Raw genomic sequence first — 26750 nt, 5'->3', positions numbered from 1 at the left:
TTCTAGTCCATCAAATGTCTGTTGTACCTGTTCTGTTGTATGTCACATGTAAGAAATGTTGTCTTGTATTGGTTGAAATCAAATTCTATAGTTGAGAGGGAATCGCACTTGGATTGATGTTTTTGAGTAAATTGGTGATAAAAAGTTTTGGCGGGAAAGGATTGGATTGGAGCTTGCAATGTTTGGTGCTCGCTCATATTATTAACAGTGTTAAAATTGCATGGAAGCATTGAAAAGTGGTGTTTGAGCAGAAAGTAGAACAGATTTAAGCATGGAAGAAATTACACCATTAGCACACTTATGTAAGCAACTGCCGAAACATGCACCCTAGCTTAAGAAATATAGCACATAGTGGTTTGAGGGCACCGCCCACAAGATGTTTATGCTGTGGCCACAAAATGGGTCTTTATCTAAAGCCGTTTTACAGCACATGACGACTTACTTGCATGCCACGTATACAGGGAAAAAACTAGAGAAACACCTTGCTGTTCTAGAACTTTGGAAAATGTTAGAACAGTCGAAGGAGGTAGAGCCACCTGCAGACTGGATATTAAACGTATGCACGGATGGGGGTGAGATGCCTACCACGCCACCTGCCCTGTCTGAAACAGAAACCGAGGGAGGTAAGCCTGAGGGACTCTACCCATTAAGGGATCTTAAAGCAGTCAGAGGGTACAGTAACCCTGCATATGACTCACCTACTTACAGTAGTGACAAAAACCGAGGGAAGGATCAGGACAAGATTCTTACCTCCACAGTCCCAAAGGACAAGGAGAGAAGCAATGATGAGATGAAGGATCAGGCACAGATTATTGCATCTTTCGATAAGGAGAGAGAGGGAAAGAAAGGGAAAGAAGGTGAAAGCAGAACTGATGAGATAGCATTCGCAAAAGACGACAGGACAGATATTGTTGAAACTCGATGGAAAAGGAAGTGATGACGTGAGACCTATAGAGAGGTTAGATGAGGCGCTGAGAAAGGAGAAAGACAAGGAGTCAAGGGATGAAAGGATAAGACGGAAGGATAGACAGAGGCATGAACAGTTATATCGCGAAGAGCAAGAGAAACAGCTCGATCGCAGCTCGATTGCAAACAGAGAGCAGTCTGTGCCTTGGACAGACAGAAACAACAAGGCTTAGAAGAAGAGCAAAGAGTATGTGACAAGACAAGGAGACGAAGGGTTGAGGAAGTTCGAAGGGAAAATGAACGTAGAAATGAAAAGAGAAGAGAAGAAGATAAGGTCACAGAAGAGTTGAGGAAGCGCAAAGAATGTGATGATGTCATAGAACGTAAGCGGCGACAGAGGGCACGCAATCTCGAATATCTGGAGAGGGAAAATAAAAAACCCAATCCTGATGTAGAATGGGAAGACATTGAAGAATTCTTCCCTGCGTATGACTCAGTACCGGGCACGACCAGAGCAAATAATGAAGATGACTTCGACACCAGAAGCATTGGGGAAACGATTGATAAGATATATGACGAAATGGGTTAGAACAAGTATCCCAAGGGGAAAGGGAAGACGAGCGCCTGGGAGCACTCAGCTGTATGACACTGAGAATATCACCCGAAGTAGTGGGTGCAGGAGACTGTCCCTGGACAGACTAGAAATCAGTAAAAATGATGATGACACAAGGAGCTGTGTGAATTGGGAACAATCAATGTCCGACTCCGGACAGGAAACGGAGCGCGAGACAAATGAAGAAGGGAGACAGCGCGAAAAGCGGCTCCCAAGGGACAAAGGGGTACGATGATCGGATGCTAGTGAGTCCACACCGAGGACATCAGAGTCTGCCACACAGTCGGACCGGCATGATAGAACACCCCATGGTCAGAGGGGTGTCAGCACCCGCCTATGTAGACAGGTTGAGGACATTGCCAGGCAGACCGCGATGCAGGAATATTACCCCAGCGGTAGACAGGAGAGCTATCAGAGAAGAGAAGGGAGGCTGTGCATTCCAATTTCCACTACTAGAAAAGGGGGGAGCAAGACCGCAATGGGAGCGGGCACAGCAAATCCACCTGCAGTCTCACAACAGGGAAATGCACAGAATCACACAGTGCAGCAGCAAGCAGAAGGCGTGCAGCAAAGTGCGCAACAAGGGGTTCAACCCCCGAACATGGGGAATTTGCCACAAGGGCAATTTCAACAGGCACCACTGCAATTGTCTCAGGGCACAAACTCCGGAAGAGGAGGCAGCCCAGGGAGTGGAGGTTATCCACAAGTGTACAGTGGACCAAACTTATATATGAACTATGACAGCTCACTGGGAACCCTGATGTGCTCTATCCCATCAGTGAAACCAGACCCTAATAGGGAACCTAGGGTGAATGTCATCATAGGGGGTAAAGAATATTCCTTCTTAGTTGACACGGGTGCAACACGCTCGTGCATACGTGAAGGCAAGTTTTCCTTGTCCGGCGAGGCCATAGATACTCAGAGTTTTACAGGAGCTCACAGTCGAGTTCCCTTTACAGACGCACTCCCAGTCTCCGTAGGAGAGTGCGAGATGAATGTACCTTTATAATATTCACGTCAGACCCCGGTAAACATTTTGGGTCGAGACTTAATGACAAAGTTGAACATGACGATCTCGTTCACGGAGGAGGGCATAGTATGCGCCACTCCAGGAATGCATTATTCAAACGTGTGCGAAAGGATCAGGGCATAATCAGGGCATATAGCCATGAGAGCTATACTGCTAGAGCCAGAAGTTTTCGCATATGGCATGCGTGTGCTCATGGCAGGATTGCCTGGCCTTACAGATAGGACCATGAGAACCCCCGATACATTTTTATTCAGACCAAGAATACCTATGCATGAAGAGGAGGAACACGCATTTCCCTTAATGAAACATACCGCCGCTGTGCGAGGGAAAAAAGCATTGGTTGAAGGCTGTGATGATGAAGGCAGACAATGGTGTGCAATTATCGCCATTGAAGAAGGGTGTTGAGTGACTGATGTCACCGATGATGATCTGTTTGAAGAACAACCAGACTCAGAAGAAACAAGGGTAGAAGTGAGTCTCATATTTTGGGTAAAAATGATCAAAAGAGAAGTGCCCCAGAGAATGATGTTGGCACTGATACATCCGGAATACTTTGATGATGATATGGCCCAAGTGCCTGTCTCAGTATGGACTATAGGACCTTATGACGTAGTCCTCCTGAAGGGGGTGGGAGATGTGAAAATTAAACTGAAACCAGGAGCAATTTTATCGAGGGCGCGACAATATCCCATGTACAGAGAGGCGGATGAGGGGATCGCGAAGACAATTTCCGCCATGATGGTCCAGGGCATCTTGGTGACGTCAGAGTCACTGTGTAATACAGTGATTTATCCAGTCAAGAAATCAAAGGGATGGTCTTGGCGTTTAATCCAAGATTTAAGAGCATTAAACGATATTGTTGAAGCCGAGTTCCCTCTAGTCCCTAATCCATCTACAATCTTATGCAATATACCCACCGAGGCAAAATATTTTACGGTAATTGACTTGAAAAATGCCTTTTTCTCAATCCCGTTGCACCATGACTCTCAAGATCTGATGTCATTCACATTCCGACAAATGCGTCTGAAAAGCACGAGGTTGCCACAGGGGTACTGTGAGTCCCCGTCCATTTTCAATACAGTCCTACAGATGGACCTAAGCAACATTGCATTAGAAAGTGTCATCTTGCAATATGTGGATGACATCTTGATGGGCAGCTCCACGGAAGAACAATGCAGATGCGATTCCATTCAGCTACTGACCATACTGGCGGAGAAAGGATATAAGGTCGACAAGGAAAAGCTACAGTATTGTCCACAGGAAGTGCTGTACATAGGCCAACTCATCTCACATGAGGGAATAAAAGTGACCCCAGAAAGGGCTCAAGCTGTCATTAACACGGCAAAGCCACTCACGTAAAAGCAAATGCAGAGCTTTTTAGGCCTGTGCAATTATGTTAGAGCATGGGTCTTCGATTACAGCACATATACCAAGCCCTTGCTCCAGGCTTTAAAGAAGGCTCAGGTGACAAAGGAAAAGATTGAATGGACTGAGGCAATGGAAAAGGGGTTTGCAGAACTCAAGTGAGCGATGTGTACGGCTCCAGTTCTCCGGATTCCTAATTATGCAGAGGAATTCTACATATTCTCACACAAAAATGGCAGCGTTATGATGGCAGTGCTTGCTCACCTCGTTGGGGTACAAGCCCCTGGCGTATTACAGTGGGAGCCTGGAACCAGTCATGAGAGGCCACTTCCTATGCGAACAAAGCTTAGCTGCTGCAGCGTTCACCATAGAAAAGTCGACAACCATTGTAATGGGATGTTCCATGACGTTGTACGTCAAGCACTCATTATTTGCCATCATAGAGAAACCAAAGGGTACGTCGACATCTCAAAGAGCTTCTGCCTATGAAGTGATCACATCTAATCCATCGATCAAAATAGTTTGATGTAAAACAGTAAAATCACTGAAGGAGAGCCGATACATGACTGGGCAAACTATGAAGAATTCTACGATGAAATCCCCAGGGTGAAAGAAAATTCCCTGGCGGGAGGTGAGATCATTTTTATTGATGGTTCTTCGAGAATCGAGCAAGAAGACGGACAAAGATATACAGGTGTTGCTGTAATAAAACACATAGCAAACAGAGAATTCCAAGTGCTCCTCAGTGCACGAATACCATTGCATTATTCGCCACAGGGTGCAGAATTATTGGCGTTGATACTCGCCATTGAGAATCACGCAGACCAGGAAGTTACAGTGTACAGTGACTCCGGGTATGTGATGTCCACAGAGCACGCAGGACTAGCATGCTGGAAAACGAGGGGCTACCTCAAAGCGGACGGCACGCCAGTGCAGCATGCAGCCTTATTGGACAGGCTGATTAAGGCACTACAGCTCCCAGTGGGCATAGCAGTCGTGAAATGCGCCGCGCACACCAAAGGGACAGATTTCATGTCACGCAGAAACCATGCAGCTGACACGGAAGCCAAGCGTATGGCATCCAAAAGTGAGACGATCATGGAAGTGGAAGTGGCATGTACCCATGAGAGAATGATGGTGGCACGTTCCACACCGGAAGCCTATAGTAATCTGGGGCAGATGCAACTAATGGAGCTTCAAGGGGAGGCACCATAGGATGAGAAGAACCTATGGAAACATCAAGGGTGTTCTTTATGATGGATGTGGCGGCAAGACAGCACTGGTAAACCAGTAATGCCTGTAGCCCTGATAGAAATAGCAGTGGAGCAATTGCATTACCCTATACATATGTCAAAGGAGAATCTGGCAGCAACGCTCGCGGAAGACTGGTTTATACCGAATTTAGCTGAGCATGTTGCATTCTTTATGGTGAACTGCATAATCTTCCAGCAATTCACTGCTGGGCACACATTAAAAGTAGTGAGAGGTGTCATCCCCCGGCCAAATGGGCCTTTTCAGCACCTACATATCGATTATGTCGACATGATTCAAGTGTGCATCGGGTACAGATACTTAATTGTAGTGGTGTGTCCATTCTCTAGATGGATAGAAGCAGGTCCATGTACACACCCAGACTCTACCTATGCGGCCAAATTCCTAGTGAGGGAAGTGTTCCCTAGGTGGGGGGTGTGTGAAGTAATGAGGTCAGATAATGGGGCTCACTTTGTAAATTCAGTCTTTGAGCAGATTAGCGTGTTGCTTGGTATAAAGCACAAGTTCTCGTTGGCGTATCATCCGGAAGGTAATGGTGTCTGTGAGAGGCTCAACGGCTTGTTAAAAGAAAGGATAGCCAAGTTGAAGCATATTCTAAAGAGGGGATGGTTGCATTGCCTTCCACTGGCATTGTATGCTCTTCGGAACGAACCAAGCTCCAACCATCATCTTACGCCGCACGAGATAGTCACAGGAAGGAGAATGAATACTCCCCTAACCCCCTGAGACAGAGCTAGATGTGATGCCCAGCCAACCCGAGAGGTCCTGGGATCCGAATTACAAGAATATCTGAACTGCATGACATCCAGTCTTACTGTAATTTCAGACCAACTGCAGTGATGACGAAAAGGGTTCACCACAGCACAAAATGCAGCAGGGGACGCTACAACAGACCCAGCTCAAGGTTGACGTGTTCCACTCATCTTTCCTGTTGATGTGGTGGTAGTAAAAACCCACACGAGGAAGAGGCGGGACGAGCCAAGATTCAATGGCCCTTTCATCGTAGAGGACTGCACTCCTTCAGCTGTGAAACTGCAAGGCAGGAGAGCATGGATTTTTCTCAATGACATTAAGCCCTATATCGGAGAAAGTCCTGTAGCTGCACCCCACCACAAAGAAACTACAGACAATGGGGAAGAACCTCAACATGTGCAGACGAGATCCATGACGAGGAAGAAGGACGCATGAGCAGCAAAGCCAAGATAAAGAGCTCTTGAGCAAATTGTGGCTTAAATTGGACACTTCCTTTAAGCAAAAAGGGGGATAAGGACATAAAACGGACACTCTGTGCATCCTAGTTGCAGGGTGAAGAAGAGAATTGCGCATTTAAGCCACAACACATTTAATTGACACAAACTTGTAAACCAAACCACACTTAAGGTTGTTGAGAAACAAGACTCTAACAGACATTGATCAAGGACTTTTAGTTAGTATTGGAATCCTATCCATCAATAGTAGGGAGGGTTACCAGTATCACAGACTTTCCACTATCCAAGATCCTGCGAATAAGAAGATAATCTGGCAACTACTTACCATCATCGCGGAAGCCTTTATTGAACTGCCTGAATACAGTGATAAGGACACAAATGCTTCCACCACAGGCAACTAAAGATGAAATCGTCAATATGCTTTTCTTTTGCATCATAGAGGAGTGTCCAGCTATTGTCGGGAGAACCACAGACACCCTCACGTTTATCCGAGATCCAGCAAGCTCTGAACTCTTGAGCCAACTCTAGACCAAGCTAAGTTATCTGGTCGCAATCCACGCATCAGGAAAGTGCAAGAATTGTTCACGTCAAGGGAAGAGCCTATAATCCTGAACCCAGCAAGGCAGGACAAATGTCCCTGTCACCAGAGGACTGCCGACTGGCTCACAATGTCCTCTTCCGCCTAGTAACTGACTTTCCAGAAATGGTAGGGAGACATGTCGAGGTTGACGTCCTCACCTTCATCAGAGATCCAGCTAACGTGGCACAGATGGGAATGCTCCTCCATGGCATCATGCTTCAAGTGGAGCTGTCCAACTTTCAGAGAGGGTACATGAGGAGATTCCAGTGAAGCCTTCCACCGAGGGACAGATCGAGGGAGCAGAGACAAGAATTTCACCTTTATTTATTTTAATTGACATTTTTCCCATTTCTTCACATTGAACAGTGTCCAGCATGTACTCAGGACTGAAGCAGATTCAGGAGGTGGACTGGGAACTCACCTACTTTTAATATACACAGTAAAAGTGACTTATCGAAGTGTTAGTCTAATCTATTTTTCCATAGTCTAGCAAAGATACAGCATCCTGCACCAAGAAGCACCAGATACTTTATGATATAAACTGTTCGAGAACAAGTGGATTGGGGGGAAAAAGAATAAACATTGACATTTTGTGATGAGTGGGGCGGGGAGCCAGAACAGTAACCTCGTCCTCCCACAAGCAGAGGGTCACCCTCGCTTCGCTGGAAGGAAATACTGCCGCCTCACGTACTGTACCATCATGTATTTATGCATTGTGTTTATCATTATTTTGCTGTCATTAACGATCAGAGCTGCATTTTTTTTTGGTGCACGAAGCGTTCCAATTTCAGTGCACCCATCTGATGATGTACGCACAAGTCCTACAAAAGGACCTAGACCCTATATAGTTATTCCAGTCCTCAGAAAATCTGATGGTAAAGTAAATGAACTGAAAATGAATGTAATTAACAGTGACACATACACACTTGAGGTAACGAATGAAAAGAAGAGCTGGAGACAGAGTCAGCACGGAATGAATGAAAACATAGCACTGACAACTACACACACCCACACACTGAAAGCACACGAACCAGGGCATGTGTCAATGGCCACAGGACCTCAAGCGAAGGCAATCGAGAGCATGAGACTGCCTACCGAACAATTAGCCCCAGAAAACAATGAGAGAAACCAATAAGAATCAAGAGAAAAGCCAACGAAAGAGGATTTAACACAAGCCTTTAAAAACACAGAAACAGCAGTAGGAGAATTCAGTGCAAAGACACAAATGTTAATAGATCATTTATTCCCGTTTATAGCTAGAGAGAAGAAACAGGATGAGGAACTGAAAAAGAAAACCGCAGAGATTGTACTGACAATCACACAAGCTCCAACACAAGGAACAAGTACCAGGCACACGATGCAGCCATACACTGGGCCGGTGACAGGCTCGTGGCTAATAAAGGCACTTATAGAGGGCAGGAAAAGAATGCAAGAAGAGAAGGAGAGAATTGCAAAACCTCCACCTATCACATCGATGCAGATAAGAAAGCCTGCTCCATCGACCAGAATGCCCGAGAGTCCCCCAGCAAGGAAAAGCCACACAGACGCATTTAGACATGTAGTTATAGCTAACTACAGAAAGACATTAAGAATCAAGAGAAGCCCACATGAAGATAATAATGAACTAAACGATTACCTGTACAGCACAGCACATCTAGAAAACAACATTTGGTACCAACACATGAAGGAAGTTGGAAGAAGAAATCAGACGGACAATGCTTCGTTTGTGCACTCTTACCGTACAGCATGGGGAAATCCAAGATCTTCGTGGCTATAGAAATCGATGTCCCAACAGCACACTGTCTTTCACACGTAGCAATGTGCAACACCAGAGGACAGTTTATGGGGAAAGACGCCTCATTGATATGGGCAACCGAGACAAATTACCCCGATGAAGATGAATATATGCAGGACATTAAGACGAGAAACAGAGCCCATACAAGGAATCATGTGATCAGGTACGAGAAGCCTGGAGTTAAAGGAACAGCAATCAGATGGGAAGTGAACCCAAAGCTAAATGTCCAAGTAAAAACTCCAGAAGAGGCAAACAACTGGAAGAACAGAGGCCAAATGCAGATTTGGGGAACAGTGCTTTCACCAAACGGATGGGAAGAAGGAGTGGTGATCTGCCGAGCACGGATGGTCTATGGAGCCTATAATGAAGCAATAGAGAACTCACAGAGGTTGTGCAAACCTCAATGGCCGAAACTCACAAGATTACTGACATGTGTTGAAGACAGAGGAGGACCCCTGCAGATAGTGCAACTGGAAAGCCCAAAATTGGGCTTCAGGAACAATGGCACGAGGAAGATGGGAGAGAATCAGAACTGCAGACGAATCTTTGAAGCTCCAGGAATGACTCATGGAACCGCAGTAATTATGGATCATTACTGGGCGTGTGGATCCAAGGCATACATAAGACTACCGAAAAACTGGGGAGGCATATGCACAATAGTGAACGTCCACGTTCCTGCACTAGTGATCCCAAAAAGTGACCTGAATATTGACAGTTTCCCGAAAGCAGATGCTCACCTGAGGAAAAGGAGATCTGTGGAACTGGTATCCTGAATGAAGAGAGAAAATTACTTTTCTGCCAAATCGGAAGAAGCATTCCATGCAATCCCATACGAACACAGGCTGTTCAGCCTCACCTCATCAGTGTTCACAACAATCATCATGCCAAGATTCCAGGTTGGAGCAAACACTAAATGGTTGCAGATAACTAGATGGGAATTATTACAGACCATCAACACCATCATAAAATGATTCAATGCTATTAAAGAAGAGCTAAGAGCAATCCGATTGATGACTCTCCAGAACAGATATGTGCTGGACATGATCACAGCGATGGATGGAGGTGTTTGGGCAAAAATCGGAGAATCATGTTGCACATTTATACCTTCGCATGATGAAGAAAATGGAACTTTAACAGAAGCCATAAGTATGCTGACAAACCTACAGAACCAGATGATCGATGAAACTGATGAAGTGGACGATGACAGCTGGTTTGGAACACTATTCTCATGGGTCTAACAATGGATGGCAGACATATTCAAGTTTCTGGGAGCCCTGCTATTGATGATGCTACTAGGATTTTGTGTTATCAAGATAATCATCACACAGTGCCAGAAAACTGCGAAGAAAGCCATAGGGATGAAGATCATGATTGGTGTCAAACCAGGGTGGAAGCCCAGAGACCTGACTGATGATGAAATAAGAGGAATTGTGAAGGCCAGCGAATATGCGCCAGAAGGAATAAAGTTTGTGTATCCCAGAAAACGAAGAAATCATGAAGGAAAATTGATCTATTGCAGCCCAAATGGACAGTGCCAGCTTATGACCTGTAACAAAGATGTACATGTAAAAACAGCAGGAGTGATAAAAAAATTGGACTCCAAAGACACATTCGCACCATCATGTACAAACCCAGAAAACGATGAACAAGATTCAGAAGAACCAAGTAAGACGAATCCGAAGGAGGAAGCAGAAGTGGTCGATGAACCGACCAGAGGGGGGAGTGTAGAGGAGATCCCAGATATGGCTTTCACTCCAGCCACCCATTTTGAAATACCAGGAACATACTCGCCGAGATATGTGACTTATGAGGAGCAAATAAACCAACAGAGAGCCACACTGGGGCTCTGCCCAGAGCCCATTAGAAGAGAAATACCTGTTGAAGTGCCAATAACCAGACAACCATGGGCAGCACGGTACCCGTTGAGACAACCGTACCAGCTGTTGACACGAAATGAAGACTACTTACAAACTGTCCCCGAAGAGACCCAAAGGGCCTTAATGGAAGACGAATGGTGACGACACAAGAGCCTGGACAGACGTACAGAATGAACATAAATGAAAATCGAAAGATGACACACAAGGACGAAATGTAAAGAACAAAGATATCACAGACATAGAAGAAGAGACGATGTCAAAACATAAAGAAACGTAGCCATATAGCAGGATGAAATTATGCAACCAGCTAACACCTGTACATAGGCTTGTAACCGTGTTTAGTTCCAAATTTAATGCGTTGTCATTACGTATCTTCACGTATTCCTTTCGCTCCAACTATGGGATGATGGGAGACTAATCAGACGTGGACAGAAGAATTGGAACATTGGACCCAACATATAAAAATTTGGTATCGATTTATCGATGATTTGTTTATTATTTGGGATGGGACCGAGTTGGAGCTAAAGGAATACGTGAAGATACTTAATGACAACGCATTAAATTTGGAACTAAACACGGTTATCAGCAAACATAATCTGGTATTTCTAGATGTGGAACTCCGGGTAGAGAAAGATAGGCTGACCTCCAAATTATACAGGAAACCCACCAGTTCCAATTCAACTCTCCACGCCAAAAGTCATCACCCAAGAGCCCTAATAGACTCCATACCCTATGGGGAATTTTTGAGAGCGAAAAGAGCCTGCCGTAATAGCAATGACTATATGAGTGAAGCCAAAAAGATCAGTCAGAGATTCATTAAACGAGGATATGAAAAGGATGTTATCTCCAAATGTTTTATGAAAGCAAAAATACCCACTAGAGAATCCTTGTTGTCTAGAAAAGTGAAAGCGAAAGACAAAAAAATCAGGCTAATCACAGGATTTAACCATCCAGCTAATGAAATCAAAATGATAATGAATAAACATTGGAAAGTTTTGCTCGCTGACCCTCATCTCAAGCTAGTGCTTGATGACGTCACTTATCGCAAGGCTCCCACACTCAAAACCATGCTGTCCCCCAGCATGGTAATAACCAAACCAGCTGAAAATACAGGAATGATTCAGAGTGGAAGAACTGGTTTCTACAAATGTGCTCACTGTAAATTGTGCAATCATGTGTCTAAGGTTCCCTTTCAGAGTGTGAATGGCCTTTGTTGGAAATATAAACACAGAATTTCTTGTACCACGAAATATGTGGTCTATGTGATTACATGTACTTGTGGCCTTCATTATATAGGCTCGACAATAGGTCCTTTAAAGATGCGGATTCTCCAACACTACAGAGCCATCAAAAATGGAGATTTAACATACCCTCTCACTAGCCACTTTCAAGAAAAGCATAATGGCGATGTGAAATCTCTATCCTTTACGGGGTTGGCCTACATACCACCCAGTAAAAGATTAGGCAACCGAGAATTGAAATTGAGGCAATTAGAAGCAACACTCATTTGTAAGTTTGACACCTTGAGACCGAAAGGATTGAAAATAGATGCAGAACTTTATGTGTTCTTGGAAACCTAAGCTTTTCAAAAATATGAGTGTTGCCCACAACCTTGATTTAAGATATGTGTTGAGATCCCTGCATACTATCATCATAAGGGCGTTATTGAAGCATTTGTCTATATTCATTAAGAGTTCTAAATTTGCCATTTGCACACATGGTTAGGGGTAATTTGAAATACAGGATGACCCTTAGGCAATCACGTTATATTTATATCTGTATGAATTGCACTGTATTATTGACATAGGAATTGCTATTTGCACATTGGGAGGAGTGAGAGTTAGATATCTCCATACTGCTATGTATCGATAAGCTGAATGACATATTTAAGGAGGCTGCTATCCTTTTGCACTTTATCATTGACATAGGAACTGCGATTTGCACAAGGGAGTAATAGTTGGACATTTGAAATACGGATGACCCTTAGGCCATCACTCTATACTAGTTTGAACTGTACTGTATTATTGACATAGGAATTGCTATTTGCACATTGGGAGAAGTGTGAGTAACACATATGTTTTGAGCTGTTGATGGATTTATCTAATAAGGCTGCTTTTCTCTTGCACTTTATCATTGACATAGGAATTGCTATTTGCACGATGGACATTTTAGTGGTCTAATGGATCCTATTTCTGTGTATTTATTGTAGTAGGCTGCTACTTTTTTGGATTAAATCATTGACTTAGGAACTGCTATTTGCACAATGGGAGGAGCTATATGATGAAACAATTTTATTCTCGTTCCATACTCTGGGTCCACCCGTGCATTTACTAAGCAATAGGGCACCTGCCTGTATGAACAATGCCTATTATAGGTATATTCTCGATTACAGGGCACTTGCCTATTGACGATTTGGCTGCGGCCGTTGTGCGCATAATCCCTGGCTTGCAAACACTGACCCTATGTGTGGGCATATGTCTGAGAGCGCCTATCTAAGCCGGTTTCAGTCATCTAATTATGAACAGGCACATTTGTGCTCATTTGTTACACATCAATTGTAATTTGACAACAATGTTTTAAATAAGTAGTTGAGAGCATCTCCATGGTGTAGTTCACATTGCGGCAGCTAATATAGGTGTTAAGTGACTACCTTACGCGTAACTTTTACGCAATTTTCCATCGTACATACCTTATTTATAGGACTTTGACCATTCCAATATGGAGGTCATCGTATGTGATAGATTTCACCATTGTTTCCTTGTAGCGGTCACATGACCGTTTTTGCACGTGATGTGACACGAATGGGGACGCTCTGTAACTGCTTTTTTTTTAATTCTATGATGTGCATGCCGCATTTGGATTTTAAAGGTCTGAGGAAGCCTGAGCATTCAGGCGGAACGCGTGACCATCTTGCACCCGTGGGGTGAGTGTTTTGTTCAACCTTATGGCTGTCACAGAGGCGAATGATTTCACCTCTGTGTTTTGTAATGTGCTGTATTAAACAACAATAAATATGATATTCTAAATAGCTAGGTCTTGTGTGATGGAGTATTTTCTACGCATACCCACTGGGTGGTTTTTTGCAGGGGCTTGTGTGTTGTTCTCATATATATATATATACCTCAATAAAGCACATTATATAAGTGCAGCCCACTTTACACGAAAGCAGAATTAAGCCCAGGATGGTAGAGGCCTAACAGGCCAGGATTCATATACCAGCACAAAGCCCGACAGAAGAGCGGAATCGCAACTTAGCAAGAAGCAGCTCAGGCCTAGGAATTCGAGGTCAACCCAAGGAAGGGAGGAGAGCGGCATCTCCGAAGAATTGAAACTTAAGACAATAGCAGCCTGCCCATTAGGGTCGAGATAAGGAGGCCCTGGCAGCTGGCAAGGCCGAAGAGAGAATCAAATATGCAAATAAATCGCAAATAAATGAAGCAGCTTCACGGTGTACTGACACATGACCAGCCAAGCGCAAAGAGGTACCAACGTCTGATGTCACCCAAACCCAGAAGATACCATCATTTTCCCTGATAAGAAGCTACAGTTTTGAGGCCGTCCTCAGCCAACTAATTGACACATAGCTCTAAAGTACTGATTGATGGAAGGGAGCCAGGGTGAATCTTGGGGCATGCCGCATCTGGGTAACCATTCTGCAAGCTGCTAATTAAAGTGGAGATTTATGCCTAGGGTGTAACCAACCCAATCACAATGGACCAAATAATCTAGGGTCCTATAGCTAGTAGAACCAATGAGATGTCGTACGTGTAGTGACGTCTAGCCCGAGTGATGTAGAGGGATGGGCGTAGACGCCCATCCAATAGGAGTTATCCAATCCTCACACCCTGTTACCATATACAGTTATAGTACCTATACTTAGGTTACCTTTTCCAACCAATAGACTTGCATGACAAACTTTCGAGTGTTATACATCAATGATGATGAATATTGCCTATAAAAATTGCTGTTTGAATGAAGATTGTGGAAGTTGAAGCGAGACGGGCAATCTCATCACTGTTGATTTCCATTGTTTCCTCGTTTTTTGTACTTGTCATTAAACTGACTTCCCTTTGCCAAACCATTGAGTTGTCCTTATTGATTGGTGTTGGAGTAAGAGAATCCTGCACCACATCCTCCTCAAGGTGCAGCTATCTCGTCTTGAAGTACTTTAGGGTGAGCTCTGATCCCAATGGCCCGTCAGAGGTCGCTCCACCCTCCTGTACAGTGTTACCTGTACCCAACCCATCCCAAGAGTCAGGCAGGGGAAATCATCACAGGTCGCACTGGTCCTCCTCTACTTGGCTTCCTATGTACTGATAGAAGCATGATTTGGTGATTATGTGATCATGTGTTAGTATCTATCCATTGATGCATGACCTGCTGTCCTGAATGTACTAGTCCAGCTCCACCAGGTCCCATTATTGTTCTTCCCGGACATTATGGGTGATTGCAATGTTTTGCAAGTGTTTCTTGAAGTTGTATTCACTACACATATGAAGTTGCAATTAGGCAGTTCAGATGGCAGAACGATGACAAATGTGATGTATATGCAAATGAGAATGAGGCACAGCTTGTCTGTGATGGCAAGTGTCTCGTTAGAGTGTAGCACAGCTTCTGTGCGCATGCGGGTGGCACTCACCTCAACATGGCAGTATGCCTACTGGTATTGTCCATTGACCTTCTGTGTTGGCTGCATTTATGCGTGTTGTGGATGAGGCTTTAGCACTCATTTATTCTTTTCTTTAACACACTGTTGGGTGCACAGTGCTTTGACACTTTTGCTGTGCAACCACAGCCTTTGATAGGACATTGTATGGGGTTATGCTAGAATCTGGATGTGTGATTCCCCCATTGCTCGTGTGAGAGTGGCCCTGTCTTGTTTTCGGCCCTGCATACTTTGTGCTGGAGTCTGCACCTGAGACCTTGGTATGGCACGTTACATGCTACAAGTGTAGGAGTGTGAACAATACTGTGGTTATCATGAATTCATGTTTCTTGCATTGCAGTGGGTTTTTTGTGTAGTCGCTTGTAGTCACGTTGCAGCGCCATTGCCAATACATGGGGTTTCCTGAAAGGGCTTTTGACTTTCTGATATATTTGTGAGGGCATGCTGTTAATGTAAGTGTACTAAAATCTTGTAATTGCCATGGTCTTCTGTGCTACGTCATGTTTATGTGTGCCGGCTGTTTGCGATTTTGCCTTTGTGGCCTTTTTTTCTCGAGTGGTGTACAGTGTGTTTCTGACTGCTGGCTAAGACGGTTTACACTTCGTTCTAGCTGCAATTTACTCCATTTTGCATTTATTCAATGGGGCTCCACTTTGTAAGGTTACCAACCCAACATATTTAAAAGAAACCTCATCATAGAAACATGTAATGACACATGTAAATCCAGTTCCACTGTTTTAAATGTACTTTTTAAATGTTAACATTTCATTATTTCACTCCATCTGACTCTATCTCTATGTTTACAGCAGTGTTTGACGTGCCACCTTTTACCAAAGCTAAATCATGAATGTCTTAAGTTTTAACTTTCTTAGAGATTAGCAGGTTTTCATTTCTCTACAAAAAGTTATCCCACTCTGACCAATTATGATGGATTTATATGTTGGTATGAACTATGGCAGTGCTCTATCAACTGTTCCTTCAACAGGACACCAAGATAATGACTTGATGAGCGTGAAGCCTTGGTTCCCATGGTAATCAAATACGCCTGGTCTTAAACAATATCATGTTTTTGTATACTGCAGCAATTTGACCCAGATTCCTGCCACTTCTATGTTCTGTAACAATAGCAGTAATTATTGCAGTGTAATGGTATGCAATGTCTTGCTTCTGAAGGTTGATGAGTTTAGGTGACCCTTCCTGGATTTGTACATGTCCTGCATGTTGCACAGAAATGAGTGAGGTGAGTTCTCAGATTTCTTACTGAACTTTTGTACCAGCTTGACATCTTGACTATGCTGCTCATTTGGCCTTAATAAATGTGAAATAGAGAGCACACCAATTATAATTGCCTATTACGCTGCTAATTGTATATAATATGTGTAGGATGTGTTTGTAGCTCTCAACCCAGAGAAAACTTAGATTGGCTGCATTACAGTATCAATTATTTGACTATCAACTATGTAGAACATTTATTATTTATTATATATGTATTTGCAGTGCTTGTATAGCACTTTTATCCAAAGCGCTTTAACAAAAAGAGTACAGTACAATAAAAAGAGAGAGAGATAGAGGGGCAAGAACGAATTTCAAAGGGGAGAGTATTCCACATTTTACGGGCAAGAAGCTGAAATGAGCGAAAGTGAGATGCAGCGCAAGGCTGTTGAGGAACAGAAAAGAAATTGAGGAGAAGACAAAATTCTGAGTGGGTTGATATATAGAAATCAAAGAACATAGGTAAATAGCAGCAAGAGCATGGATACATTGGAAGACAAGGCAAGACAAAGAAAATTAAATTTGCAATGACAGTGTACTGGAAGTCATTTAAGACGGGCAAGATAAGAAGAAATGTGTGCATAGGGATGAAGACTGAACAGAATCCTGACCATTGAGTGCAGGAAAGAGTGAAGGGGAAGAAAGACATAGTTAGCTAGGCCAACACATAGTGAGGCCAATAATAGAGGCAAGAAAGAACCCGCACCTAGAGCAGCATTTGGTAGAAGAGAAAGTGAGCACATGGTGAGTTCTCCTGATATTAAACAGAGGAAAATGGCAAGAGCAAGCAACAGACGGGATGTGAGTTTGAAGGTAGAAGTTGGGGTCAAAGATGACATCCAGGGTCTGTGCTTGAGAGGACAGGGGAAGTTGCAGCAGAGCAAACTAAATAGATACTGGGAGAAGAATCTGAGAAGAAGCAGGAAAGAACAGGATTTCAGTTTTCTTTGAGTTGAGATCCAGAAAGCCGGAAGACATGTAGGCAGTGCTAGCAGATGGACAAGAGGATGGTCAACGATGAATGGAGTTAGAAAAAGGAGGAAATTAGAGAAGAATCTTGGTACCATCAGCGTAGAGGTGTGCCTGGAACCTGAATCTTGCAATTAGAGCATGGAGAGAAAAAGTGTAAAAAGAGAAGAGAACAGGGCCAAGGATAGAGAGGTAGGATGTAGCAGGAGAACCAATTGAACACTGTGCAACAGAGACCAACAGAGGAAAGAGTAGAAAGATGAGTGGGGTGATCAAAAGTATCAAATGCTACACTAAGACCGAGGAGAATCAACAGGGAGGAACATTTAAGATGGCGTACATGACAAAGACACACACAACAGTGTAGTTTCCATAAAAAAGCAAGATTATTGAGAAGGAAGTTGATGGTTTAAAAGCCTGAAATGCATCAGAGACACATTGGAATACGTTTGCAACTCACTTCAATCCACAATTTATATTTGTAATGGACTGTGCAAAAGCTGGTTGTCAATAATAATTGCAAGACTATTAATTCACAAATTACTAGCTTCACCTCCCAGAAAGGAATTGTGGGGAATGTTAAATTGTAATACTTTGTATTTTCTAGATTGGTGTGCACTAATATCCTTTTTGCTCAATGTTAAACAGAACCCATGTGTATACATTAAAAATTATGGAAGGTGTATGTTAGTTAAGTGCTTATATATAAAATATCAAGACCCAAGGAATTAAACCATATTACGGCAAAGCAATCAGAATGGATTTTAAAATGTCCACTCTCCTGTATAATTGTTTCTGACTACTGTTTTAATAATAAATACAATGAAGCTTTCAGAAAACGAACTTCTCCTTTTTCTTAGTGCAATTTTGAAGGACTTTTGTGAGGAATGTGTATAAGGTAATGATTCAAGAACTAGACAACACTACTACCCATTCGTCCTTTCTACCAGTAGGGATGCAGATAGATGCCTAATCTCCTGTTAACAAAACAGTGGAAAGGATCCCAGAGAACAGTGTAGGTGTCTTGGGGATCTCATAGTTTTGTATGATGCTTTCTTCAATTATCCGGTTTCACATTCACTTGGACGATATCTTGATGTACCATCCAGGTACCCTTAGAAGGTAATCATTATCATTACACCATCCATTTCTCTACTTTTACATCAGTTTGCATCACCATGTTTTCAATCCTCTCTGTGTTATACAATACTCTTAAATAATGCGAAGAGTGTGTTTCTTCACCATTCATGAGAAACAGGAATTTATTTAAGTGAGATTTAATTGTCCAACCCCTGCCCTAGTTGTCTGTGTAGATATCTTAAGGGCACAATTTTTTTTCCGATTCATATAGTATTGGTACAACACACTTAGACTTTCTTCTTGTCACAGCTCACACCCTTTGTTATGTTTTATTGAACACTCATTTAAGATACAGGCCTACAATTATACAGAGACCATGGTGACCCCTCCACTGACCCTGAATAAAGATACACGAGTAGAGTCACAAAGGTGGATATGGTTGACAATGGCAAACAATCAACTCTAAGAGGACAAAGGACAGGGGGATGAAGGGATACTATATATACTGATATAGTAGTAAAGAGAGAAAAAAACACAGCTTTTTAAATTGTATCCTAATAATGTCATTGTCATTTTTGAATTGGACATACTGTTGAGGACATTTATTTGTTTATGATTTTCATTTTGATTCTGAGAAGGTTTAATGAGTATGTTTGTATCATGTATTTGTGTACTTTATCATGTATATGTTATCTCTTCTTTTAGTTAAACATGTGGCTGCCTACCCCACGGGGGCCCAGAGTGCCACTGCCAAAAATAAAGTTTGTCTCCAGATCCTTGGGACTTGGTGGGCAAGAAAATCAACTCATCCAAAATTGTGATGTACATGTATGAATTGAGGGCCAAAAGGAACCACTGCACAGGAGAGGGGAGGCCTTTGCAGAACAACCCCATAGGATTCGCTTCAGAGGCCTTACCAGAGTGCCTCTTTAAATCATACTCAGGATCTTAGGCAGCTCATCCTTGAACCATTCCTGAACCAGCGGAGAGAAAAACTAGATAGCAATTACCCAGTTCAAAAGAAACAGGATATTTGGTACTGCATCTCCCTGGATGCATCATTAATAGAGCTACAAAACCTGAATTTGATTCCATAAGGTCTACCTGGGATTCAGTGGATGATACGGTATGAAGAGCCATTAGCACATTTAGAAGGACCCCTCAGACAACAGGAGAGGGCTGTTGTCCAGTGGGGGGAGAGTCCTTTGAGCCCACAATAGTGGTTTCTTCCAGGGAGGAGGAGTAGAACCCCTTTAAGACGAGAAGGGGGGGTGTGCTCCGGTGAGGAGGAGAGCACCTGGAGACCGGAAGAAAGTAGTACCCCAGAGACTCTTGATCCAAGACGATGGCAGTGAAAAGCAGTAAGAGAAAGAGGGAGTTTCATCCCCAGAAGAGGAGATATGCCAAAGAAGAGGAGAACCCTTTTGAACCCCAGAAAAGGGATGCTCCAGTGAAGAGAGAGAGAGTGTGAATGTGATCCGCAAAAGAGGGCATGTGTAACAGAGGCGGAGAGCTCATAGAAACTCTTGTTTATGAGCGTGATATAAATACAATATCATATGATATCATATCATGGTCTTGCAATAAGGGAGTAATTAACAGAGAGGAGGCAAGGCCCGGTGAAGAGGAAGACTTTAGGGACACATGCCAAAAGGAGGGTGTTGCCATAATGTAACAAGAGAGGCAGCCTTGAGGTCCCCAGAAGAAGGGATAAGGATTGAGAGCTAGAACAAACTAAGAGGAGATCTTCCTGTCAGGAACGTTCTGTTTGCCTCTTTGCTTGTTGTCCTTTGTATGTAATCCTGAGTTCAACTATTATGCTTACCACAGACCTTTATGTTACATCCATTCTGAACCTATGCCCATGCAATAGCTTTATGGAATACAGTTGCTTGGTAAAACCCTTTAATGATATTCAGGTGCCAGTAGTTGTGTGTTCCCTCATTCTTATTACACCATTCAGGCACATTCAGGCGTGCATCTCATCAATCATGTTGGTGTGCTTGGAGACAAGATGCATGCCTTGAAAACCTGCAATCAACTAGTGATAGACACCGTCCGTTACTTTCTCCCCCTGCATTATTAGTTTATTAATTTCTTAATCCTACATAAAGTCATGGCAAACAATTTGTTTAGTTTTAATATTTTTCATATATATATATATATATAAACACAGGACTCGATTCCAGCCAATGTGTCCGCAGGTGTTATAAAACCAAACTGCTGAGTCAGGCAGGATATCAGTAGTGATGGAGAGCTGACTGTGGCTAAAAATAGCACCTGGTTTAAAGTGTGCGCTAATAGATACAGTATAAAGTATGTCTGCTTTCTGAATCCAGGTGCCAGAAAATGTGATCAGTATTGTCTCAGAGAAGTGCTTCTCTGCACAGTGCTTCTCTGCACAATCCAGGTTTATCCAGATCACAACAAAATCTTAGATTGACCCAACCGAAGTTCAAGCTGGCGAAAGCAGGTGAGCGTCATTTCAGCGCCCAAGGTCCCTGCACTTGGAATGCATTACCGCTTAGAATCAGAATTACTGATACACGCATAAAGTTTAAGAAGGCGTTGAAAACCTTCCTTTTTAATAGATGCCCTCCCTGACTCCTGAGCTTCGTCCTCGGCTTTCTCGGCGCATTGTCCTGCATTTTTTGTCCTGATTGTCTGTTTTTTTCTGTTGTTTTCATGCCCTCAGGCCTGAGGACTTGTGGCGCGATGGAATGAAAATTCCAAATAAATAAATATTTATTTACTTTAGCCCATGCTGGAATCGCCAGAGTGTGGCTATCATTCAACATATACCCCCATATATTTCGATAAAGTATACTCCCAGTGTCACTGGTAAAGTGAATTTTGGGCACTGTTCCCAAGAATCTGGGATGAATGATAACATCACCCATTGGAGGCTGTCCTTCTTCCTTCTTAGTGAACCTCTCTTGCCCACTGATGGAAAAGACAAAGCAGCAGCTTCTTCTAAATGACTGCTCCCCCTCACCCACTTGTTTGCACCAGATTGACAGTGTAAAGCTAAAATATCCGGGCTAAAATGGGAGCTTCATGCTGTCCATGAAAAGTTCGATGAATTCTCTGCAGTGTGAATCAACACCCTTAAGGTGAAAGGTGGTCCTCTTCCAACAGCACGGCAGCACTTCAAGCAGGAAAACGCAAGGATGTGTAAAGTCAAACTGGGGTTGATCTGACAATGTCCCCTGTATCACTTACACCATTGGTAGAGACCCCAAGTGCCACCATTATTACTGGATCAAGCCTCTAGCAGTACTTTACAAGGCCTGGTGTGTTAACAGCACTGATCTCTAGCTGAAAACCAACAGTTCTACAACAGGTAGATCTTGTCAGGCAAACAGCTTAACTTCTTTGATATACCACTGCTGAGATCTTAGGTGCCTAGCATGTAAAGAAAAATACCTAACAATGTTAGGGAGAAGCTCCTCAAAGGTCAAGAAAATAGCAGTACCTCTTCAGCAGAGCAAAGTCTTTTTCACAACAAAGGCTACTTTATTGCGCTGTACGGAGTGGTTCTTTCTTTCTCTTGCACTATTATTAACCCAGACACTTTCCATTGACGATGAAACTGTGTGTACAATATTGTGTGTTCTGTTCTTCCCATTTGCGAGCGTGTAATTAATTTTTTGTGCCTTTTGGAGAGTTTGATATGGGGTACAGTACTTTGTCGTCCGTTCTTCATATGTGTTAGGGCCCATGAAATTAACATGCTGTATGCTTGTTCACTTTGGTCCAATACATCAGATGCCCCTAACAGTGATTGTCATCGTTGTGGAGGAGGAATTGCCATTGGAGGTAACTATTGAATGGAAGAAGGGCAGGACCCAGAGCAACCTTGCTATCATCTCAGCCATGCAACTGAGGTATAAGAAGTGTACAATAACTGGGTGTATGGCTAAAGGTGGATGAAATGGCTCAAATCCGCTCCATGGGAAAATTGGCGGATTCGACCCAAAATGTGTCTGAACTGCCAATTTTGCCTCTGATGTGTAATTGGCCATTAGGGCTTTTTCTGGCCATCATTTGGTTATCACCCCAGCATTTCAGTTCCCCCCCCCGAAATGTTGCTTGTTTGCACATTGGGCAAAATCAAAAATGCAAACTTTCAGGGAAAAAGCGAAATTTCCACACAAAAACACGCCAACAGCTGTGGCAGAAAAGGCGTCAATCCGCACAGCCAGCAAAATTGAATTGCTGTTGAATGTCGAGTCAGAACCTGTCTGAATTCTTTCCTGTAGACCTGCACCTTATGCACTGAAATGTGGAGCTCATCAGGGATCAGTTCTTGGTCCTCTTATTTTCACACTTTACTCTGTCTGCTGTTATTTCTTCCTTTAATTTTTCATGATATTTTATCGCAGATGACTCTGAAATATTTTTCTCATTTTCTTCTTTTTCCGAGTATCTGCATTAAACCTCAGAGCATGTCTTTCATCCATTTAATCATGGATGACTACCAATGTTCTTCACTTAAATACTGGTACAGCTGAAATCTTTTTTTTCCCATCCACTCCAATTCTTTCTACTATTCCCCCACCCTCTATCTTTTTACCCGCATCACATCTTCCGCTTTCAATTTCTGGTCGCAACCTTGGCATCATCTCTGATTCTTCTTGATATTTTACCATTACCTCTAATTGCTAGCTTGTTTCTTCCATTTTCAACTATTTAATATTGGCAAAGCTCGTCTCTTTCTGATCTTACCTTGTTTCTAGCCTTATTATTATGTGTCTTGTTTATTGTTTTTCTCCTCTTGTTGGTCTTCTTGTTTGTCTGCTTATTGATCTGCCTGTTTGTCTGCTTGCTCCTTTTGGAGCTATTTTTAATTCTTCCATTCCTCTCACATGTTCTCTTTCGCCTCACACTTCCATTTCTGATGCTCTCTACGCTCGCATGGACACCTCTTAAATACAAACATGCACCTATTGAGAAAGACCATACAAATGGAGCATAGGGTGCTGGCTCTACTGGCCAAGCAGCAGCCAGAAGCGCAGAGGGCACTCGTGGGGTAACTGTGCTGTGTTGATATTCAATATCATTGAAAAGAATCCCCAGAGGAATAGCCCGGAATCATGAGCTCTGCACCAGCCTTCAATTACACCCCCCCCCCCCAGAGCCCACCTATGTCACTGCAAGCACTCAATAGTCTCCCATCCCATGACTCTTGACACCAAGAGGTCCGTGCTCATTACAGGTTCCCCCCTCACTGAAAATCCCATTTTTGCTATACATTGGCAACCCAGTAATCCTGATCCCTCCCTGTACCGCCATACTAGTTTGCTGCTATTGGTAGCACAGATCCCTTAACTATGCACCACAGTTTCAAGGAATGAGAACACAGTTGCCCCATTGCCTTCATTTCCACTTGGAGTTGTTATTGTGGAAAATGAGCAAGTCATTGATATTGTCTACATACACTCTTTGTGTGAGATTACCCATATTATCTTCAGATGTGCTTTTTTAAAGTGTCAGGAACAACCTAAAACAGTTACCTTTGGCGTATCAAAGCACCCTGGCTTCTTAATCCGAGCACCACAATTCTGTCTTTTGTCCAAAACTAGAAACAAGTAATCTGATAGTAAGATTAGGGGGAAGGACTTACTGAGGGATAGCCTGGACCAGAGTGTTTGATATTGGCATGACCACATCTCTAGTTTGTGTTGAGATACCTCAGAAAGTGGTAAATCCCCAGAGAGAGCCAGATCGATAAGGCTTTAGCCTTTATGTAAGCTAGTAGTTGACAGATGGTGTTACCAATTGCTAGATGGGAAACCTAGGGTTAAGGAAGGCCTGGGGCTTTTGCTGGGTCCAGGTGGGATCATATGAATGAAGCATATCTATCGGAGTGGCTCCTTAATAATCAGTGTCAGTTGGCCTTTGCATCTCAGCTCATTTAAAAAGGTGCATAGTCAGACCTTGCAGGAGGCACAAAGCAATAGGGCACCAAACCTTAAAGCAGTGGAGTGCCCTTTTTAGGAGGTTACTTCCATGTGGCCCAGTCTGTGGTAGAATAAAATAGAAGATCAACATTACAGCAGTGAGATGCAGCTCTGAGACAACACATTGTGGAAAATACTGTGCTGAGTGGGTTGAGCACAGCGCTCATGGTTAATTGTAGGCCATAACATACAATAGGTTGTCACTTCTTCGGATTCTTAGCACCTACCTTTAATCAGCAACTTATTTGGTTTATATTTCTTGTTCTTTAACATTACTGCAGTTTGTGGTTATTCAGTGCCCAATCCTGTTTTTGGCTTTCTGCCTTATGGGACATTGATCCCTAAATAATTCACGATAGAGATAAAATAATTTCACACAACATTAGATTTGCTATTGCTTGTAGATGAAAAAGCACAATTAAAAAGTAAAATAAAATTGGGATTGGTAGTCCCAAACAAGGAAAAATATATTTAATCCTACGACCACTAGGCCCTGAGGCTTATGCCCCACCCTCAAAAAGCACAAAGAACAGTTCATTGTTAGCATTTTGTTTTAAGGGTAGGCAATCTTAGGCCATCACACTACTAGTGATCTTATTTCAATATTAAAAATGCAGTGACCTTGAAATAGATACATTTGCAACGCTTATGCAGAGCCTTACACACCAGTGTGAATGACATGTGTTCAGCACCATCTAGGTAATGGCATTCAGGGCCTGTTCTGCAGAACAGCAGATAATTCTATATGCTGGGTATGGTAAAACTCTTGTCCTTGGGCATTGTGTTGTGCTTCTTGTGCAACTCGCTGTAGATAGAAGAGAGGTGCAGTTAGTTTGATTCTAGGCCTATTAGTGTAGGAGAAAAATAAATAAATATGTAAGTATCTGCTAAGTGAGACAACGTATTTCATATTAAAAAAAGGGTGAATCAAATGTCAGACGATATTATAAATGTTGATGTCAAGAAACATAGATGTGAAAAACTTATGGTAAACCACTTCGTATTCTTTTTTAATAGTTTGTGATTCCGCTTCACAACAATTTCCCAATATTTGTGGGATAGGATTTTAGGTTAGGATATGATACAGCATACCTTTGCGGTCAAAGATATTGGCTAGTTTTTCAGAGCATTGATGTTGTTTTAATTTGCCCCAATGCACAGACGTTCATTATGCCTGTTGCAATCATTCCTGTTTAAACCTGATCAAAGCTGCCTCCATTTCCAAAGAAATGATATAACATCAGTGTCTGTAGTCATATCTCCCTGTGCCTCGTTTACATCCACAACGTATCTGGATAAGTGTAAAGCTTCAGAGATAAAAGTAATAAAAAGAGATATCACGCATCCCTGTGCCAATCCATGGTGCCTCACTTAAAAATACAGGGTATTGTAAGGAAACAGGAGTAAGTCTAAGGCACAAGGGCATTATGGTGGTTGGCAAAGACTTATATTAAAGCAAAAAGAGGATTGCAGAAAGTCCTATCTCAACATACCTCTAAGAGGGGTTTCCTTGCCTCAACAGAACTAAAGGATGTATGTGTCAGAATGTCCAAAGTAAAGTTCCCCATCCTGTGTCCAAATCCTAACCTGACCCTTACACGCTAAAACTCAAGATGAAGTGAAAAGGGAAGTAGTCTTTTAACTGGTAATCTGCAGCTCTTTTCCAAAGTTCCAACATAAAGTTCCAAAAGGTGCAAAAAGAACTAAACAACCAAAGTTCCACAAGACTCAGGAGATGATTCCCTTCCCCTGAGTTTCTCGGCTCTTCACAGTTTACAGTTTCGAATGGGTATGCTTCTTCCCTTGATCTCTTTCTCACTTTCAAAGTTCACAGTATGACAAGAAGCTACTTCTCTTCTCCTGGCTCCTTCTGAGTTGTACAATGATACAAGAGGGAATGCCTCCCTTCCCTAGTCACAATGATCACAGTACCAAGAAGTTGCCTTTTTCTCTTGAAAAATACAATCTCCAATCACTAGGGGACTGACTCCCTTCTGCTAGTCACAATGTTCAAGTTCAAACTCCAGGGGGAATGAATGACTCCCTTCCCTGGATTTAACACACTCAAGATGATGACTCCCTCGGCTTGATCTCCTCAGTTTATATGCAGCTTCTTGGAAAGCATGAGAGTGAGTCCAAGACCGTCCTCTGTCA

Source organism: Ambystoma mexicanum, chromosome 4q (assembly GCF_040938575.1).
Source record: "Ambystoma mexicanum isolate Mex_15411 chromosome 4q, UKY_AmexF1_1, whole genome shotgun sequence".
NCBI lineage: Eukaryota > Metazoa > Chordata > Amphibia > Caudata > Ambystomatidae > Ambystoma > Ambystoma mexicanum.
This window is presented reverse-complemented; position numbering follows the sequence as displayed.